We start from the raw sequence: 19045 nt of genomic DNA, 5'->3' as shown, positions 1-19045 counted from the left end.
TCTAACCCCTGTAAAATAGGGACAAATCTCATTGTTCTGATGTTTAAGGGAAGGCCCAGCAGTAAGTCAGGTGCTCAGGAAAATTCAAACAGTTCCTCATTGTTCTTCAATATAGTTCCTTCCATTTGTCATGGTCTGAGGAACTACTGAACCAGTAAACCAAGCACACGGGTATAAGTCCACAGACCAGGTGAAGGCCTAGATGGTAAAGTACATGCGCTTTGTGACTCCATGACCAACTTCCAGGCTAAGGAAGTACTGACTTAGTGAGCAATTCCAAGACCACTGAGCTCATGGTTCCCTGTGGATGTCTCCCTTGTACCTTCATCATGACCAGAGCTTGAGGGTGGGCTTTTCAATTCCCCCTGCCACACTTGGAACAGTATGAGGGATGCAGTAGAGGCTAAAACCTAAGTGACCAGCCCCAGGGAGTCAATGGGGGACACTGACAAAACAATCACAAAGTTGGTGTCATTTGCTCTTAGAGAGGGGAGGCAGGGCCAGGGCAAGGACAGCAGCTGGTAGGTGAAGGGCAGGCCTGGTTCTCAGTAGTGGTAGTCATCCAGCTTGAAGGGGCCATCACAGGACATACCCAGGTACTGGGCCTGCTTCTCAGTCAGCTTGGTCAACTTCACATTTAGCCTGTGCAGGTGGACTTCAGCCACTGCCTCATCCAGCTTCTTGGGTAGGAAGTGAACCCCAAGGGGGTATTTGTCTAGGTGAATCCACAGCTCAATCTGCACCATCACCTGGTGTTCCTGAGGAAGAAGAGAAATATAAAAGTGTGGAAAACATATTATGGAAATAATTGAAGAAAACTTCCCTGGCCTTGCTAAAGACCTAGACATCCAAATACAAGAAGCTCAAAGAACACCTGGGAAATTCATCACAAAAAGATCATCACCCGAGCACATTGTCATCAGGTTATCTAAAGTCAAGATGAAGGAAAAAATCTTAAGAGCTATGAGGCAAAAGCACCAGGTAACCTATAAGGGAAAAACCTATCAGATTAACAGTAGATTTCTCAGGAGAAACTCTACAAGCTAGAAGGGATTGGGGCTTTATCTTGAGCCTCCTTGAACAAACAATTATCAGCCAAGAATTTCATAACCAGCAAAACAAATAAACAAAGGAAAGATACAGTCTTTTTCAGACAAACAAATGTTGAGAGAATTCACCACTACAAAGCCAGCACTATAAGAACTGCTAAAAGAAGCTCAAACTCTTGAAACAAGTCCTGGAAACACATCAAAACAGAACCTCTTTAAAGCAAACATCTCACAGGACCTATAAAACAAAAATACAACAACAATAACAAAAACCACAAGGTATACAGGCAACAAATAGCGCAATGAATAGAATAGTACCTCACATCTCAAAATTAACGTTGAATGTAAATGGCCTAAATGTCCCACTTGAAAGATACAGAATTTCAGGATGGATAAGAATTGACCAACCAACTCTCTGATGTCTTCAAGAGAATCACCTAACACATAAGGACTCACATAAACTTAAGGTAAAGGGGTGGAAAAAGACATTCCATGCAAATGGACACCAAAAGTGAGCAGGAGTCACTGTTCCTAAGTTAGACAAAACAAACCTTAAAGCAACAGTGGTTAAAAAAGACCAAGAGGGACTTTATGGAATGATAAAAGGCCTTGTCCAATGGGAAATATCACAATCCTAAATACATATGCACCTAAAACTAGAACTCCCAAGTTTATAAAACAATTACTACTAGACATAAGAAATGAGATAGAAAGCAACACAATAATAGTGGGGGACTTTAGTACTCAACTGACAGTACTACACGGTCATCAAGACAGAAATTCAACAAAGAAACAATGAATTTAAACTATACCCTGGAACAAATGGACTTAACAAACATTTACAGAACATTCTACCCAACAACTGCAGAAAATATATACTCTTCATAAGTGCATGGAACTTTCTCCAAAATAGACCATATGATAAGCCACAAAACAAGTCTCAATAAATTTAAGAAAATTGAAATTATATCAAGTACCCTCTCAAACCACAGTGGAATAAAACTGAAAATCAACTCCAAAAGGAACTTTCAAAACCACACAAATACATGAAAATTAAATAATCTGCTCCTGAATGATCACTGGGTCAACAATGAAATCAAGAGGGAAATTTAAAAATTCTTTGAATGGAATGATAATAGTGACACCATTTATCAAAACTTCTGGGATACAGCTAAGGCAATCCTAAGAGGAAAGTTCATAGTCTTAAATACCTACATCAAAAAGCCTGAAAGAGCATAAATAGACCATCTAAAGTTACACCTCAAAGAACTAGAGAAACAAGAACAAACCAAATCTAAACCCAGCAGAAGAAAGGAAATAACAATGATCAGGGCAGAACTAAATGAAATTGAAACAAAGAGAAATACAAGAGATAAATAACACAAAAAACTGGTTCTTTGAAAAGATTAATAAAATTGATAGACCTTTAGCAAGATTAACCAAGAAAAGAAGAAAGAAGATTCAAATAAGCTCAATTAGAAATGAAATGGGAGATATTACAACCAACACCACAGAAATACAAAAGATCATTCAAGGCTACTGTGAACACCTTTACGACACCTTTACATGCATAAACTGGAAAACCTAGAGGAGATGGATGAATTCCTGGAAAGATACAACCCTCCTAGCTTAAATCAGGAAGAACTAAAAACCCTGAACAGACCAATAACAAAAAGTGAGATTAAAATGGTAATAAAAAAATTACCAACCAAAAAAACTCCAGGACCAAATGGATTCACAACTGAATTCTACCAGACATTCAAAGAAGAAATGATACCAATCTTACTGACACGATTCCACAATATCGAAAAATGGGAAATGCTCCCTAAATCATTCTATGAAGCCAGTGTCACCCTAATACCAAACCAGGAAAGGACATAGCAAAAAAAGAAAACTACAGACCAATATCCCTAATGAACATAGATGCAAAAATCTTTAATAAAATCCTAGCTAATCAAACCCAACAACACATCAAAAAGATAATCCACCATGATCAAGTGGGTTTCATATGCAGGGATGGTTTAATATATGCAAGCCAATAAATGTGATACACCGCATAAACAGAATTAAAAACAAAAATTACAAGATTATCTCAATAAATGCAGAAAAAGCATTTGACAAAAGCCAGCATCCCATCATGATTAAAACCCTCAGAAAAATCAGCATCAAAGAAACATAACTCAATGTAATAAAATCCATCTATGACAAAACCACAGCAAACATAATACTGAAAGGGGATGAGTTGAAGGAATTCCCTCTGAGAACTAGAACAAGACAAGGATGCCCACTCTCACCACTTCTATTCAACATAATACTGAAAGTCCTAGCCAGAGTAATCAGACAAGAGAAAGAAATAAAGGGCATCCAAATCAGTAAAAGTCAAACTGTCACTGTTTGCTGATGATATAATTGTATACCTAAAAAATCCCTAAAGACTCCTCCAAGAAAGCTCAAAACTGATAAATGAACTCAATAAAGTTTCAGGATACAAAATCAAAAGTTTCAGAGTTACACAAATCAGTAGCTCTGCTATACACCAACAGCAACAAAGCTGAGAATCAAATAAAAAACTCAACCCCTTTCATAATAGCTGCAAAAAGTCAAATAAAATATTTAGGAATACACCTAACCAAAGATGTGAAAGACCTCTACAAGGAAAACTACAAAACATTGCTGAAAGAAATCATAGATGACACAAATGAAAACACATCCCATGCTCATGGATGGGTAGAACCAATATTGTAAAAATGACCATACTGTCAAAAGCAATCTACAAATTCAGTGCAATTCCCATCCAAATACCACCATCATTCTTCACAGAACTAGAAAAAATAATCCTAAAATTTATATGACACCAAAAAAGAGCCTGCATAGCCAAAGCAAGACTAAGCAAAAAAAAAAAAAAAAAAATCTGGAGGCATCATGTTACCTAATTTCAAACCATAAGACAACAGTGACCAAAACAGCACGGTACTAGTATAAAAATAGGAACATAGATCAATGGAATAGAATAGAGAGTCCAGAAATAAACCCAAATATTTTCAGCCAACTGATCTATGACAAAGCAAACAAAAACATAAAGTGAGGAAAGGACACCCTATTCAACAAATGGCGCTGGAATAATTGACAACCCACATATAGAAGTACGAAACTGGAGCCTCATCTCTCAATTTATGCAAAAATCAACTCTGGATGAATCAAGGATTTAAATCTAAGACATGAAACTATAAAAGTTCTAGAAAATAACATCAGAAAAATTCTTCTAGACATTGGCTTAAGCAAAGATTTCATGACAAAGAACCGAAAAGCAAATGCAATAAATACAAAGATATATAGCAGGGACTTGGCGGGGCGTGGTGGCTCACACCTGTAATCCCAGCACTTTGGGAGGCCAAGGCGGGCAGATCACGAGGTCGGTAGTTCAAGACCAGCCTGACCTACATGGTGAAACCCCATCTCCACTAAAAATACAAAAATTAGCCAGGCGTGGTGGTGCGCGCCTGTAATCCCAGCTACTCAAGAGGCTGAGGCAGGAGAATTGCTTGAACCCAGGAGGCGGAAGTTGCAATGAGCCAAGATAGTGCCATTGCACTGCAGCCTGGGTGACAGAGCTATACTCTGTCTCAAAAAAACAAACAAAACAAAACAAAAACTCTTAAAAGAAAAGATGCGGTTACATTTTTATGACCTTAGATTTAATATATTCTTAAATATGACACCAAAAGTACAAGGAACAACAAAAATTTTCTTAAAGAATTAGACTTCATCAAAATTTAAAACTTCGTGCATCAAAGAATACTACTGACAGTAAAAGGAACCCAATGAATGAGAGAAAATATTTGCAAATCACATATTACAAGGGTCTAATATCTATAATATGTAAATAATTTTTACAAGCCAATAACAAAAAGACAAATAAATCAATTTTAAAATGAGCAAAGGATTTGAATAAACATTCCTCCAAAGAATATATACAAACAGCTAACAAGCACATGATAGAGTTTTCAACATTATTAATTGATAAGTGCAAATCAACACAATTGTCACAGGCAGAGGTTGTCCAGGTTCTTGGTGTTTTGAATGAAGAATTGGACAAAATGCACAAACAAAGCAAGGAAGGAATGAAGGAATGTACTGAAAATGAAAGTACACTCCACAGTGTGGGAGCGGCCCGAGCATAGGGGCTCAAGGGCCCCTTTACAGAATTTTGGGGAGTTTAAATACCCTCTAGAGGATTGCATTGGTTACTTCGGGTGCGCTCTATGTAAATGGAGAGACTAAGTTACAAAGTTAGTTACTTGGCCTACACTCTATGGAGAGGATATTTCCTGTCATAGTTGAAGTGTGAATTGGCCTTATGTTCTCTGTCCCCATACTTATTTTCCTGCCCCATCTCCCCCTGAGAAACGTCATCCCCATAAATCTTTATAGGAGGCAGAGGGAACAATGGTATTTTTCTGTAACTGCCTCATGCTGGCTTGGGGCATAGTCTCTACCTATTGGGGATCATGGAACTCTCACCCTGCTCTGTCTAGTGGAGGCAGGGTAGCTCTTTCATGGCCAGCAGTGGTGTCTTCACCTAGAACTGGCTGGAACCTTTGTTGTACGATCATCTGAAGCTTGATGGTCTCTAGGCAAGAAGAAATGAATTTGATCAAAAGATTTAATGGGAACTTTAGGGGTTGGATACCCATGCTGTCAGGAATGTTTGTTATAGAGATTTAAAGGAGGAGGAAAACAAAACCTGGTCTGTTCTACAATCTATGCGTTTCCTTAAAATCTTAGCATAAATGACCCCAGTTTGGTTTGGTTTGGTTTAGTCTGTCGGGGCTTAGTAAATGAGCTTAGTCCAAAACAATGGCCTCCCAGAATTTTGTTTAAAAAATTCCCCCATTTTGATCACACTCTCGTAGCGCCACTCTCAGTTACCATCATTTTGGGTTTCCAGTCTCAGCACATTATTTATAGGTTATGGTGCCCGCATGGCTGCACATTTCTTTCAGCTCCTGTCATTCCAATTGAAGAGAGCTCATATGACATTCTAGAGATGGCTGCATGCAAGCATTTAAAACCTTTGAGAGAATACAGCACACCAGGGAGACTATTATTATGACTATTGGGAGGATAATACCAAGAGTTTGGAGTATGCTCTTTACCCAAGGTCCCCATAAACCAAACCTCCTAAAATCAAATAAATCAAAGAAAGGGCTAAAGAATTTACTCACTTGACTAAGCATTTTTTTTGTTCCCAACACAAAGAAATGAGAATATTCAAGCTGATGAATGTCCTAAATATCCTGACTTGCTCATTACACATTGTATGCATGTATCAAAATATCACATGTACTCCATAAACATGTAAAATATCAGCAAAAATAACAATAAAAAACAAGTGACAGCCGGGCGTGGTGGCTCACGCCTGTAATCCCAGCACTTTGGGAGGCCGAGGCAGGCAGATCACCTGAGGTCTGGAGTTCGAGACCAGCCTGACTAACATGGAGAAACCCCATCTCTACTAAAAATACAAAATTAGCCGAGTGTGGTGGTACATGCCTGTAATCCCAGCTACTCGGGAGGCTGAGGCAGGAGAATGGCTTGAACCTGGGAGGCTGAGGTTGCTGTCAGCCGAGATCGTGCCATTGCACTCCAGCCTGGGCAACAAGAGCAAAACTCCCTCTCAAAAAAAAAAAAAAAAAAAAAACAAGTGAGAGAACTTTCTGGTAATATTATCAGTATAATGTTGTTTCTATGCCTATTAAATCAAAAATTTTTTTTTAAATGAGGGACAAAAAAACTGAAGTCCAATAGAAAAATAAATAAAATAAATCCAATAGAAAAGTAGGTAAAAGACATGCACAGATAAAATATATTATATATAAAATCTTAATGGACTTCAAATACATGAAAAATGTTCAAACTCCATAATTAAATAAATGCAAATTAAAACACCCTTGAAATGTTATTTCCCACCTGTCTGACTGGCAAACATTAAAATGGAAAATGGAACATTCTTTGGCAGATCTGCTCATAACTACTGTTGGGAACGCATAGGTCAGCACAATCTTTCCATAGGTGAATTTGGCAAACCTAACAAAACTACCTGTGCGTTAATGACCCAGCAATCCAACTTCTAGGAATCGGCTCTGAAGACATACCTTCAGTGTTAGTGGTAGCAGAGATCTGAGATACCCTGAGTTTTCCGCGGCATCCATCGGAGCCCACAGGAACTTCAGCTCTTGCTTCCTCAGGAGAAAGAATTCGACTGAGGTGCATAAAGCAGAAAAAGAGACTGAGGCAAGTTTCAGAGCAGGAGTGGAAGTTTATTTTAAAAGGCTTTGGAAAAGGAAAGAAACGAAAATTTGCTTGGAAGACACCCAAGGGGGCGCCTGAAGGTCCAAGAGAGAAAAAAGGAGGCCTTTAACCTTAATCCTAGAACTTTATAGACTCGCTTCTTTCCCATGATTCTTCCCTTAGGGCGGGCTTTCCGCATGCCCAGTGGTCTCCTTACCCTTTGAAACTGAGCATGCGCAGTGTGTTTAGGGAGTAATACGCATGCCCATCTCAGGCTTGCTTTCTTTTTCCAGTGGCGTGTACCAGTAATGTCATACTTGACATTTTTGTCTTCTTAATGAGCATGTCCAGGAAGTTTCTCTTTCCTGGGGTCTTCATTCAATGAACACGTCAATGTTTAACAGCTGTGGATCATCAGGAGATTTTCCTCTCCATGGCTCCGGAATTATCATTTTTAGACAGGCAGTTTGATAATTGTCAAACCAGCACCTGACGTTTCTAGTGGGTGAGGGAGAACCCTGTCCTGCCCCACTCATGGCTATCTACCTATAACATTCAGCAATAGAAAAATACAAATGCTCAAGGGTATTCATTGAAACATTATGATTGTAAAATATTGGAGCAAACTGAAAGCCCACACAGCACAGAGCAGTTGCAAAGCCACACTGTGGACTCCAGTGACGCACTGCAGAAGAATGGCAGACCCCATGAACAGAAGCAACAGATTTCCAGAATATACTATGAAGTGAGAAAAAGCAAAATTGCATAAGGGTATCTGCGGTAGACTACTACTCAGGTGGGCCGCTTTTAATTGGTTGTTGTTTATAAAGCTGAGATGACCAGCTGGAGTGATCTGGACAACAGACAGGCCCAGGAGAGGCCCAAGTGCCCCAGGGCTCTTCCAGTGGTGGGAGTGTGCCCTCACCAAGTGTCGATGAGCTCCCCCTGGAAGGACACACCAGAAGGTGAGCCCTAAGGCAAAGCGCACACACCATCTGCAACTCAGCCTGGGCCGTTCCCAAGCTCCCTGGAGTGCTCAGGCCCCAAAAGGGGTAGAAATGGAGTGTGGAAAATTCTTTTGGCCAAGAATATCTCTGACCTTCAGGAGGAAAATGAATGAATAAGCAAGCAAACAAATAAAAGCTAGAATCATCCAGGTAAAAAGTGACTAATTTAGCTTATAGAGAAAAATATACAAACTATTCAATGTAAGAAATAAAAAAGATAAACTTTGGTGCTATATTATGGTCACAGGGGAAGAAAAAGTGAAAGCAGGTGAGATGGGGTTGGAGAACACAAATGAGGCACTGAATTCCAAAAGAAAAAAGACAAATAGTGAGATGAAGACTTGGAGGCAGGAAGAAAGACAGCTGGGAGTCCACTCTCAGCCAACACAAGATTGAATATCCTGGGGTGCACAAGTACCTTGTAAACCGAAAATAAAATTCTAAGGCCCCCCCAACCATCTGAATGAACTTCTTGTCAGCCAGGGCTCTTTTAAAATTTAACCTAAGAGACTGTTTTAGGCTATGACTGTTTTAGGGGGTTGGACATGTCTCATTATACCTCTCCAGCATTAACATGGACACAGACTTTAAGTCTGATAAGAAACAGTTTACAACCTATTCTCTCTGAAGCCTACTTCCTGAAGGTTTCCTCTGCAAATAGGAACTTGGGTCTCCACAATCCTTTATCTTAACCCAGACATTCCTTTCTATTGATCCCAGGTCTTTAGACAAACTCAACAAATTGTCAACCAGAAAATGTTTAAATTTACCTGTAGCCTGGAAGCCCCCACTTTGAGTTGTCCTGCCTTTCTGAACCAAACCAAGGTACCTCTTAAATGTATTTGATTGATGTCTCATGTCTCCCGTAAAGATGTAAAATCATGCTGTGCCCTAACCACCTTGGGCACATTTTCTCAGGACCTCCTGAGGGCTGTGTCATGGGCCATGGTCATTCATATTTGGCTCAGAATAAATCTCTTCAAACCCCAACTCTGCTCCTCCATTGAGGAAGAAGTATGGCCGTCTCTAGGCCCCTAGGCCACTGTGTTCACTTGAAAACGAGTTCTCAAATTGTGTGTTGTCTCTTCCTGCCCACGTTGAAGCCCGTAGGGGATGATATCCAAGCCCAAGTCCTCACGTGGCTAAAAGGTTCTAAAGGAACAGAAGCTGAGAGGAACCTGAGGGATCCCAAAATCACCATTTCACAGATTCTATAAGGAACTAGAGACAGAAGGAAGCAGACTCACCCAGGGCACCCAGCTGCCAGCACAGAGCTGCAACCACTCACTCAGGTCTTTCCCTGGGGTTCTGTGGTCAGGGAGAATTGCATGAAATCACAGGACCTCCCTCCCCGGCTGTGTGACCTTGGGCTAGGCACTGGGTCAGGGAGAAATGTATGAAATCCCTGGACCTACCTCACTAGCTGTGTGACCTGGGACAAGGCACTGGCCTCTGCCAGGCTTAGTTTGCTCATCTGAACAACAGGGACGTGTAATACCTACCTCCACGGGTTGTCATGGGAATAAAATATGGCACAAAGCCCGTTACTCAAAGGGAGTATTGAACCATCACAGCTGGTGCCATCATTGTAGGTAATAATACTGGGTTGACTCCAAATCACACATAGTTGGGTGGGGCCTGTGCTCATGTCTGGGGGAGTTTGTCACTGTATCTTAGGGACTCTAAATCCGCTGATTCATGCTCCCTAACCGTCACCTTTATGGACTCTTCCTGGTTTTCCCTCTTACCTTCTGGTTTCACTTCCTTAAGAGCCCTTCCTCTCAGCAGCAATGATTCCCGTAAGATGTCAGCTGACAGTGATTAGAGTGTGACTCCCACTGAGAACTAGTTAATGGGAAATAGATGGCTCTTCAAGGGCCAAGAGAATGGCTGAAATTTGAGACTCTCTGACAGTCCCTGCAGAAAGTGTGGGTGGCAGCGGGTCCCAATTTCTTTGTGCTGGCCAAAGCCCACCAGCATACTATTACTCTGTGCTTGTAACTTCTGCTGCTGAGGCTGGCAGTAGGAGACCTACCTCCTGCTTCAGGGTTAATGTGCAAGAATCTGAAAAAGTCCCAACTCATCCTCATTCAAAACCTGCTCTGGTAATCGTCCACTATGATTTGCTGGCACTGTATTTCTTGAAGCCTTACTTTTCTCTGTAACTTGGCTGGTTGGAGCACTTTTGGGGAAACCAGAAGCCCCAGAATCACTTGACACAAGTAGCTGCTTTCTTAAGCTTAAGAGCAACCCTGCCCAAAAGTCCACTGCCCATTCTGCCTGGGACCTCCCTTCTCTGAACCCTCCTCACTCTTGTTCTCAGATCTAAAGCCAGATTTGGGTGCTTAAGGACTCGGCAAAACATTTCTAGGTTCACTTGTTGAGTTAAATATGTACATTGAAGATTTATTTCTGCATTCTCTATTCTATTCCATTGGTCTATTTGTCTGTTTTTATGCCAGAACTATGCTGTTTGGGTTACTACAGCTTTATAGTATCTTTTGAAGTGAGGTGGTGTGATGACTCCGGCTTTGTTCTTTTTTCTCAGGATTGCTTTGGCTATATAGGGTCTTTTGTGGTTTCATATGAATTTAATTGCTTTTTCTGTATCTGTGAAGAATGTCATTGGTATTTTGATAAGGATTGCATTGAATCTGTAGATTGCTTTGAGTAGTACAGACACTTTAACAATATTAATTCTTCCAGTCTATGAACACGGGATATCTTTCCATTTTTTTTTCTGTGCCCTCTTTAAGTTCTTTCATTAGTGTTTTATAGTTTTCATTGTAGAGCTCTTTCAACTTGTTGGTTAAATTCATTTCTAGGTGTTTTTTTTTTTTGTAGCCATTATGAATTAAACTGCTTTCTTGATTTTTTTCAGATTGTTCACTATTAGCAAATAGAAATGCTACTGATTTTTGCATGTTGACTTTGTGGCCTCCAACTTTACTGAGTTCATTTAGCAATTCTAACAGTTTTTGGCATAATCTTAAGGTTTTTCTAAATATAAGATCATGTCATCTGCAAACAAGGACAATTTGACTTATTTTTTTTTCTTCTTTTTATTTGAGATGGAGTCTCAATCTGTCACCCAGGCTGGAGTGCAGTGGCGCCATCTTGGCTCAAGTGCTGGGATTACAGGCATGAGCCACCACAACCGCCTGACTTATTTTTTTTCTGTTTTGAATGTCCTTTATTTCTTTCTCTTGTCTAATTGCTTGGGCTAGAACTTTCAGTACTGCATTGAATAAAAGTGGTGACAGTGAACATCCTTGTCTTGTACCAGATCTTAGAGGAAAAGCTGTATGTTAGTTGGATGTTAACTGTGGATCTGTCATATATTACCTTGATTGTTTTGAGGTGTGTTCCTTCTATACCCCATTTGTCAAGGGTTTATCATGAAAAGATGATGAATGTATGTTAAGTGAAATAAGCCAGGTACGAAAAGACAAATATTGCATGTTTTCACTCATGTGGGAGCTAACAAAGTTTATCTCATGGATATAAGGAGTAGAATGGAGATTAACAGAGATTAGTTAAGGTAGGGGGGAGGTAGGAATAAAGAGAGGTTGGTTAATGGGTAACAAAAATACATTTCAATATAAGGACTAAGTTCTTGTGTTCAATAGCACAGTAGGCTATAATTTTTGTATTTCAAAATAGCTAAAGAGGAAGATTTGTGATGTTCCCAATACAAAAAAATTGATAAAAGTCTGAGGTGATGAATATCCCAGTTACCTGGATTTGATCATTATATATTATATGCATGTATCAAAATATCACATGTACCCCATAAATATTATATGTACAATTATTATGTATATATTGAAAATGTACATTGAAGACACATAGTGATAAGTGGTTTTTACTTTGGTTCAATTTATATTTCAGATTAAAGGTTATTTGGAGATTTAGTTCAAGAAACTTTTAGCTCAGATGTGCTAAACCCAGTCTTGAGCACAAAGAAAGGAACCCCACACCCTCCTTTTGTCTTCCTGGCTGAGGCAGTGAGAAGGGGTCAAAAGGGCTTGGGGGTCTGATGGAAACGGTACCTTATCCTAACCCCTTCCATGAGGCAGAGTTGTTGCTGGGAAAAGCTGACCCCTAGGGACTATTCTGCCTGTTGTCTTGAGCCCGGGTGTTGCTGAGTGAATGCTCAACTCAATGGGTTGTGAGCAGCGTGTTGCCTGTCATTTCAGGAGGGGAGAGTGGAGATGCCTGGGGCTAGCAAGGAGTGAACTGCATAGCAGCCCAGGGGAACTACTGGAGAGGCTTTCATGTCTTCACTGGGGTGGGGGTTAGTTACAAGGGCAAGTTTGTTGATACTCATCAGACTGCACACATACATTTTATTGTATGTAAATCCTTCCTAAAATGTAATTGTGTACAATTTCATTCTAAATAAAATAAACCAACATGGGCAAAAGAACTTTACAAATTATAAAGTACTGTGGAAAGAAAAGGCCACTGTCATTAGTCCAACCACAGAGTGAGTGTAGAATTCTGTGGAGTTTCTCAGATATGGGGGCTTATCCTAGAGCCCAGGCTGGGCCTAATGAAGAATTGCCAGTAAGGGGCTTTAGCTTAGGTGCAAAGTATGAGACCTGGCTCAGGGGCCAGAGGACAGGAGTCTAGAGTTAAGCATGAAGAGCCAGGAGGAAAAAAAGGTAGACACACGGGCGGGAGTGGCACTCTGCTCAATTCCCTGCTCTGGGTAAGGAGATGGGAGCTGGTAATGCAAATGGAAGTACATTAGGGTTCTAGTTTACACTCCATGAACAGGATGAAGAGCATCTACCCTGGGGCAGTACCCACTACTTCTGTTTAACTTTCTTGCTGCCCTGTCTTTCTGCTGTCTTTCCACCTTCATCCTGCAGTCTAGGCAATCTTCCCAGACTGGAAACCCAATCCCACTCTTACTATCTCTCTTAACTATACGTTGACTCCCCATGGCCTTCAGTCTAAAGCCAGAGTCATCTACAACGCTGTGGAGACCTCCTGGGCTCTGGTCCTACTTGTCCTTCAGGCAGGCTCCCATGTGACCCTTTGCAGTTCCCCAAACATGTCGCTGCTTCCTCACATCAACACGGAGCACTGGGGCTTCCAGGAGACTTTAAGAACCGGTTAGCTGGTAGTTCAGACAATGCAGATGAGAGGCAGAGAAGCCCCCATTGCGGTCTGTGAGGCCATGGTGTCAGCAGCCACGGAGGGCCTAGGAAGGGTGAGTGAAGTGGATACGAGATTCTGAGACTGAAACAGAAGCAGCTGTAACCTTAGTGAAGTTGGCATCGTCAGAGGGAGCTGAGCGGGGACAGTTCCTTCTACATCAGCATTTCTTGTGGCCTCTTCTCTTCCTACTGTCCTTAGGGAGCACCCTGCAGACTCTGCAATCTTCTGCTGTTGACGTTTACTCCTTGCCAAGCTCTTCACTAAGCTTCACAGGGAGAACTATGTTGACAGACTGCACAAGCCCAGGTAGCAGACCTTATCACTATCCCCATTATACAGGTGGGGAGACTAAGGCCCAGAGAGGAAAAGTCTCTTGCTCAAGGTCCCACAGCCGGATTTATGAGCATAAGTGATGGATGTCACTGCCAGCCCTGGCCCCTGGGCCATTCTGCACAGCCCTCCAGGCACTCTCTCTTTTTACTTATCAGCTGGCTACAGACAGATCACATAACCAAGAGTCCAGTGGGTCATGGAGGATGGTGGAACTGTGGGATTAAAGAAGCATGGTGCCTTCCTTACTCTTGGAGAAGAGCAGCCCTGGACAGATGTCCAACCAGGAGCATCTATATGGAGTTTAAAAAAATCCCATTGTGTGATTTTTTTTTTTTACTAAGGTATATTTGTTATAGCAGTACAACCTAGCCTATTATATTAAGAAGTAATAGCAACTTTACAATGGAGAAACCTGAAAGATACTAACCTTAACCAAGGTTAACATTACCAGTAATATGACACATCGACATCACGTATCTCCTGATAAAATGCACTGAGACGGGCATATCATTGCCGTGGTTTTCTTGCCAAAAATGCATAACCTCAATCTGATCACAAGAAAACTTCAGGCAAGCTCAGATTGGGAAACATTCTACAAAATGGCCAATAATCTTCTTAATTATCAAGGTCTTGGTAGATTCTAGAACTGCCACTGTTTGAAGGAGACTGAGGGGACATGACAATTAAATGCAAAGAATTGGATCCTGAATCAGGAAAATAAAAGACATTCATAGAAACTGGTGAAATGCAAATGAGGTCTGTTCATGAACAATATTGTTTCAGTGAACATTTCCTGCTTTCAGTAACTGTATCGTGATTATCTAAAATGTGAACGTGAGGAGAAGCTGCATGAAGGAGATAGTGGAACTCTGTGTACTAATTTTTGCAACTTTTCAGTAAGTCTAAAATTCCATTTCAAAATAACAAGCTGAAATAAGTAAGAGCGCATGTGGTGATGAGTTGCCATCAGAGGACCTTTATGGTGGCTTTGTCCACGGTGCATTGCCAGCAATCCTGGCTAATGTTGACCCACATCAGTTTACAAAAAAATATTTATCACAGCAAACCCCATTTTTCCAAGTTCAGCTCAAGGCCGTCCTTATTTACTAGACCTGGACCTCTGGGCATATTCTGTTGAATGGTTTTCTTGTTCCCTTGGCATTTGATGTAGAGTTATTTACTCTGTGTTTGATTATAAGCTCTCTGAGGGGCTGGACTGGTGCTCTGTAGCCACATTCCATTCTGCACAAGGCTGCAGAAAACTTCCTCAGCCGGGAATGGAGCCTGGCATTGCAGGTTGCCCAGTGACTTACTCATGTCCCTGCCTGGGAAGGCTAGACAGTAGGGGCATGCTGGTCTTCAGCAGCCCCTCCAACCTCTTTGGGCCCCCATCGTGATAGGACCCTGAGATGGTGCTGTTTTCTTCACTCGCTGTGGACTTCTGACCACAATCAGGACAACTGTTGAAGAGCCATATATTGGCCAATACTGAAGAAGCTTATGTGTTGGTACTCGGGTCAACACAGGCCTTATAAAGTAGGCGGGGGAGCTCCTTGTGTGTGACAGTGTGGATGGTGGCATGTCCGTGCCCAGAAATGCAGGGCTGCAAGGTCAAGGGGTCGGCTTCCTAGAAGCAAGATGAGCCAGGGATGTCCTCAGATCCCAGAAACAAACGTGCACAGGTTTCAAAGGCAAGGACCCCACCTGCAGCCCAGAAGTGGGAGGTGATGCTGGATAGCAGCTCAAATGAAGCCCAGCCCAGAATGCATCAGGACAGATTTGGGCAGTGAATGAACCAGTGCTTTAATAATGGAGAACAAGGCAGCTGTTGGCATTACCTGGAGATCTGTGACTCCCACTTACTGGGCAGTTAAACGGGGCAGAGCAGGGAAAGAGGGTGTCAGCACCGCAGGGGATGCTCTGGACCTCAGAGAAGCAGAAATGGGGTGCTGGGCAAAGTGCAGCCCCAGGACCTCAGGGCAGCAGTCCCAGCAGAAGGAGGCTGGCAAGGGCCAAGAGGTTGAGGCAAGCTTTGGAGCCCACGTTGTGGGAAGTGGTCGGTGTAGATGTGGGGGTTAAGCTGTTTACGTTTGCACACTCAAACTTTCGAAAGATGACTCCTCCAACAGTCTTATTTTCACCAGACAGGAACTGACAGGTGGCGTTACTGACGTTGGAACAGCCTTTCAGCACGAGACTCTTAGACTCAATGTCTGTGAATGCAAAGGAGACAGGAGGGACGCCACTCAGTCCTTTGTCCTTCCACCCACACCTGCTCTTAGTTCTTCACCTGCAGCACGGTGGCCCGGTGACCGGCAAGAGCTGGTGTGCTCTTGAAGCCCAGGCAGGAAGAAGGAGCCTGCGTGTTCAAAGTCAAGAACACCACGTGGTAATGGTAGAGAGACCCTGGAGGTCAGAGGCCTAGACTCCCACCACCACCTGACCCTGGAGGAAACAGACTCCTGGAGGTGAGTGGCCAGCCCAGGCTAAACAGTGAAGGTCAGAGCTGGACCTGGGACTCACATCTCCTGTGTTCCTGTGTAGCTGGAAGGTGAGGAAACCAGGAACAGATTCAAAAGGCAGTTCTCTGTTCTCAGTTCAGGAAGGGGCCAGCACCTTGGACTTCCCTGTCCGCTTCCAGGCTTTGCTTTCCATCCTCACTCCTCTCTGGACCTGAGTCCTCCCTGCCTGAGTTTTCCCTGAGAAGAAGGAAGGGCCACCAGGAGGCATGTAAGAGACCACGGCATGTCTCTGCCATAAATTGGGGTTCTGCTATGTTTAATCATGTTTTGAGATTCATGTACTAGAAAAAGGCCTAGGGCATTTGGACAGAAGACATAGTTATGATAGCAGCTACCTGTTATTGAGCACTTACTGTGAGCCCCAATTGCTCTGTCAGCTGCAATTCAAACAGCCCTGGAGACAGGCACCTCACAGAGGCCAAGGGACTCACGGAGGTGAAGTGACTCTACTCACCACTTGTCAGAAGCAGGGCTGCAATTTGAGTTCAAGGCCGGCTCTAGGACCAGGCACCAAGCAGGGCCACAATTTGAGTTCAAGGCCAGCTCTAGGACCAGGCATGGTGTCTCACGCCTGTAATCATGGTACTTTGGGAGGCTGAGGTGAGAGGATTGCTTGAGGCCAGGAGTTTGAGACCAGACTGGGAAACGTTGTCTCTACAAAAAATTAAAAGTTATCCAGGGGTGGTGGCACATGCCTGTAGTCCCACTACTTGGAGGCTGAGATGGGAGATTGGCTTGAGCCCGGAGTTTGAGGCAGCAGTGAGTCAGTGATCACACCCCTGCGTTCCGGCCTGGGCGACAGAGCGAGACCCTGTCTTGAACAGCAGCAACAACAAAGGCTGATTCTAAACTTGTTTGGAAAAGGAGTGAGAAACCTCCAAATGCTGTTTTATAGCAAGCATCAGTGCTGAAGTTTTTTGTTTTGTTTTGAGATGGAGTCTCACTCTGTTGTCCAGGCTGGAGTGCAGTGGTGCAATCTTGGCTCATTGAAGCCTCCATCCCCCAGGTTCAAGTGATTCTCCTGCCTCAGCCTCCTGAGTAGTACGGACTACAGGCCACCATATCTGGCTAATTTTTGTATTTCTAGTAGAGACCGGGTTTCACCATGTTGGCCAGGCTGATCTTGAACTCCTGACCTCAAGTCATCAGCCTGCCTTGGCCTCTCAAAGAGCTGGGATTACAGGCGTGAGCCACCGCACCTGGCCAGTGCTGAAGACTCAGTTAGAGTGACTTAAGGAGGTGTGTTTCGTGGAACATTTCCACTGTATTAAAAAAAGTGATCTTGAACAAAAAGAAACAAAAATACCCCTACATTTATGATAGCTTTGATCTGTCTGGCTTTCAGCTTAAGTCAAGTCCTATGAGAAAGAGGAAAACCGATCCCTTTTATCAGAGCTGGGGACAAGATAAGCAGAGAGAGAAAAATCTTTCTGATGTCATGTTGCTCTAGGACACAGTTTTAGAATTAAAAATCATAGCAGCTTAGACATCCCAGAAATTTTAAAAGTGAAAGGAGCTTTAAATGGATATTACTAAGGAAAGAAGCCGTTTTGAAAAGGCTACATACTGTATGATTTCAACTATAGGATAGTGTGGAAAAGGCAAAACTCTGGAGGCAATAACAAAGATCAGTGGTTGTCAGAGCTCAGAGGGGAGGGAGGGATGCGTAAGTAGAGCACAGAGGAATTTTAAGGCAGTGGAAATACTCTATATGGTACTACTACAATGGTGGATGTATATCATTCTACATTTGTCCAAACTCATGGAATATACAACACCAAGTGGGCACCCTAATGTAAGCTATCAACTTTGGATGAGGCTGTATCAATGTAGCCTCACTGCTTAGAACAAATGTACCTCTCTGGTGGGGATGTTGGCAGCGGGGAGATTATGCTCTGGTGGGGATGTTGGCAGCGGGGGAGGTTATGCTCTGGTGGGGATGTTGGCAGTCGGGGAAGGTTATGCTCTGGTGGGGATGTTGGCAGCCGGGAGACGTTATGCTCTCGTAGGGATGTTGGCAGTCGGGGAAGGTTATGCTCCGGTGGAGATGTTGGCAGCGGGGAAGGTTATGCTCCGGTGGAGATGTTGGCAGCGGGGGAGGTTATGCTCCGGTGGGGATGTTGGCAGCGGGGGAGGTTATGCTCCGGTGGGGATGTTGGCAGCGGGGGAGGTTATGCTCTGGTGGGGATGTTGGTAGTCGGGGAAGGTTATGCTCTGGTGGGGATGTTGGCAGCGGGGAAGGTTATGCTCTGGTGGGGATGTTGGCAGCGGGGAAGGTTATGCTCTGGTGGGGATGTTGGCAGCGGGGAAGGTTATGCTCTGGTGGGGATGTTGGCAGCGGGGGAGGTTATGCTCTGGTGGGGATGTTGGCAGCGGGGAAGGTTATGCTGTGGTGGGGATGTTGGCAGCCGGGAGACGTTATGCTCTGGTGGGGATGTTGGCAGCGGGGAGATTATGCTCTGGTGGGGATGTTGGCAGCGGGGAGGTTATGCTCTGGTGGGGATGTTGGCAGCGGGGAAGGTTATGCTCTGGTGGGGATGTTGGCAGCGGGGGAGGTTATGCTCTGGTGCAGATGTTGGCAGCGGGGGAGGTTATGCTCTGGTGGGGATGTTGGCAGCAGGGAGGTTATGCCCTGGTGGGGATGTTGGCAGCGTGGGAGGTTATGCTCTGGTGC

At 43.2% G+C, this 19045-nt stretch overlaps 1 protein-coding gene across 4 annotated transcripts in view; it reads right to left on the bottom strand.

Moving 5' to 3' along the window:
- The window catches only part of LOC103890894 (protein RoBo-1-like), a 32944-nt gene extending 23111 nt beyond the window's left edge, over window positions 1–9833 (bottom strand). The window contains exons 1-5 of one of the 4 annotated variants that reach the window (XM_054560502.1): window positions 9763–9833; window positions 9118–9525; window positions 7205–7311; window positions 5571–5679; window positions 593–758 (exon numbers count right to left, since the gene is read on the bottom strand). The gene's annotated coding sequence lies outside the window, so the exon portion shown is untranslated. Of the gene's footprint in view, window positions 1–592; window positions 759–5570; window positions 5680–7204; window positions 7312–9117; window positions 9526–9594 lie in introns of all 4 variants that reach the window. The other 3 variants (XM_054560497.1, XM_054560498.1, XM_054560520.1) reach the window with 3 other exon arrangements.
- Between the last annotated feature and the right edge of the window lie 9212 nt (window positions 9834–19045).

Source organism: Pongo abelii, chromosome 1 (assembly GCF_028885655.2).
Source record: "Pongo abelii isolate AG06213 chromosome 1, NHGRI_mPonAbe1-v2.0_pri, whole genome shotgun sequence".
Lineage (NCBI taxonomy): Eukaryota > Metazoa > Chordata > Mammalia > Primates > Hominidae > Pongo > Pongo abelii.
This window is presented reverse-complemented; position numbering and strand designations above follow the sequence as displayed.